This window comes from Pteropus vampyrus, unplaced genomic scaffold, assembly GCF_000151845.1.
Source record: "Pteropus vampyrus isolate Shadow unplaced genomic scaffold, Pvam_2.0 Scaffold17808, whole genome shotgun sequence".
Taxonomy (NCBI): domain Eukaryota; kingdom Metazoa; phylum Chordata; class Mammalia; order Chiroptera; family Pteropodidae; genus Pteropus; species Pteropus vampyrus.
In genome coordinates, this window is record NW_011906589.1 from 1 (window position 1) to 2793 (window position 2793).

At 51.2% G+C, this 2793-nt stretch overlaps 1 long non-coding RNA gene across 1 annotated transcript; it reads left to right on the top strand.

The window, feature by feature from the left end:
• Positions 1-27: 27 nt before the first annotated feature.
• On the top strand, positions 28-567 carry LOC111735179. Its single transcript, XR_002778707.1, has 2 exons — positions 28-144; positions 259-567. It is a non-coding gene; the product is annotated as an uncharacterized LOC111735179 (long non-coding RNA).
• The last annotated feature ends 2226 nt before the right edge of the window (positions 568-2793 follow it).

The following is a 2793-nucleotide window of genomic DNA, read 5'->3' on the forward strand; positions in this document are numbered from 1 at the left end:
AGGCACATCAGTGCCGAGGTCGTGCCCATGGGCCCCCCGCCGCCGCCGAAGCCCCGGCAGACCAGGGACAGCGCCTTCATGGAGAAGCTGCACGCAGTGGACGAGGAGCTGGCCTCCAGTCCTGTGTGCATGGATTCCTTCCAGGTGAGCAGTGGCCTCAGTCTCCGAGAACGTCAGGCGGAGCAGTCTGGCTGTTGCTCAGGTTGGGCAGCGGGAGGGGAAGGAACCGAATTCCGACAATGAGGAAAAATTGTGAAGTCGTAGGTCTTTGGTACCCCGTTTGGTTCGTGCTGTTTTGCTGTGAGGATGGCGGCTCCTGTGTGACAGCCCTCAGCCGGACTCCCCCAGATACTGACTCCCCCCCCCCCCCCCTTTCTCTCTCTGCACAAACATCTGCTCTAGTGCGCGCACCCTAACAGTGGGGACGTGGCTCTGAGAACAAGGGTGCAGTGACGGCGTCTCGTCTGGTAGGGTCCTGATGTAGATTTTACCAGTTGTCCCAGTAACGTCCTTTATGACAAAATAAAAAAAAATCTTTCCTGATCCAGGATCCAATCTAGGCTTTCACGTTGTGTTAGCGGTCTTGTCTCTTAGTCTCTTTTAAATTACAACAGTTTCTCAATCTTTGTTTCTCAGAGCCTTGAACATTTTAAACCTCGTAGACCAATTATTTTACAGTGCTCCTCGATTTTGGTATTTCCTCGTACTGAGATTCGGGTTATGCACTCGTGGCACAGGCAGCATAGAAGTGACGTGTCCTTTTCCGTGCTTCCTGTCAGGAGGCACGTGACATCTGTCTCGTTAATTTTGATCGTAGAGTTAAAGTGGTGTCTGTTTGATTTCCTCACTATAAAATTATCACTTTTCCTTTTTGGAATTAATTAGTGTGTTTCTTGGGATATGTTTTGAGCCCAAGCATCTTTCCGCTCACTGACTTTGGCCCCTGTTACTTTTCTTGAGTGGAACATCTTGACCATCACTCCGGTCGTCGTCAGGTGACGTTCTCAGCGCCATCATTTTGCCAGTTCTCTGTACGTTCCAGGTTCTTCCCCCACGTCTTGTAGGTCAGCGAAAAACATGTCTGTTCTGAAATTGGGAAAAAGAGTATTGAATGGAACAGCTCTGTCAGAGGTCACTTAATTCAGTCACCCTTCCCTGGAGCGAGCGCACCATCGTGTGGGGGGTTAGTGGTGTTTTATATAACCCTTGATTCCCACACACGTGGAATGGTCTGACGTTGGGAAGCAGCGGTGTGAGGCAGAAGAGGCCTTGGCGCTCATAGTCTGTTGGAGAGAGGGACAGCAGACACATAGGTGGCTACGAGTGGTGGCCAGTGCTCTGAACTCAGTGGAAACCAGGAAGTAGAGTCGTGTCCATGAGAGCACTCTACGTAGGACGTCAAGAAGGACCTCCCAGAGTGGATGATGTGTGAGTTGAGCTCTGAATGAGAAGAGGGGCAGGTCTATTGGGAGCTCGCTGCAGCCGTCGGGGCCTTTCGGGATCCGTTTGCAGATTCAGCCAGTCCCTGTCCCAATCCCAGCTGCTTTTCAGTTTTTTGTTTTTTTTCCCTCGTCTTTGCAAAAATCGCCAAGTTCATTCTAAAATTCGTGGGGAAATGCAAGGGACCTACGGTAGCCAAACCAATCTTTAAAACAACTCACAGTATCGGAAGTATGTACTTCGTGATTTCAAAAGTTACTGCAAAGTTAAAATAATCAAAACAGTTTGGTACTGGCATAAGAATAGACATAGATCGATAAAACAGGATTCAGAGCCCAGAAATAAACCCCGACATTTATGGTCAGTTGATTTTTGACAAGCGTGCTGGAGCCAATTAATGAAGCAGGAACAGACTTTAACAAATGGTACTGGGGCAGCTGGAAATCCACATGTGAAAGCACTAGGTTGGACCCTTACCTCACACCACATACAAAAATTAACTCAAAATATGTCATTGACCTAAATGTAAGAGTTAAAACTGTAAAACTCTTAAAGAAAACACAGGAGTGAATCCTGTTGACCTCTGATTAGGCAGTGGTTTCTTAGGTAAACGCCAAAAGCACAAAGTGACACACAAAAAATAGATACATTGGACTGATCAGAATTAAAAAGGTGTCCTTTTGTGCTTCAGAGGATGCCATCGAGTGAAGACAAAGCGAAGACAGCCCGCGGAATGGGGGGACATGATCGCAAGTCACATGTCTGGAAAGGGACTTGTATCCACACTACATGATGAACTCATAACTTAATAATGAAAACAACCCAATTCAGAAACGGGCGGAGGACAGATGGGAGGGGGTGGGGAAGACGGGTGACGGGGAAGGGTTACGATGTACCGATTGCCAGTTATAAACACAGGGGCGGGAGGTAGAGTGCAGCGTGTGGAACGCAGCCCTCTGTGGGATCCCGCCGCCACCCCCGCCAGGGCAGGCACAGCGAGCGAGCTGCTCGGTGCCGTGTGCCGGCGGCAGTGAGAGGCGGGAGGCCACCGGCCTGGCGGTGCAGCCGCTTCAGCCTGGCGCTTCCGCAGAACCTAAGCAGAGGACCCAGCGGTGCCGCCTCAGGACAGGGGGACCCTCGTCCCTGTGGGGGTGCCGGCACGCTCAGGTGCGTCAGCTCACAAACGAGAGCAGCCAGCGTGGCGTGTCCACGTGGCAGGCTGTTGTCCTGCAGTAGAAAGGGACGGAGGGACACGGCGCACACGGGAGGCACTGAAAACGCTGGGCTAGCTGAAGCTGGAGACGAAGGCCGCGTGGTGCGCGATTCCGTTGACGTGAAGTCGCCAGCGTGGGA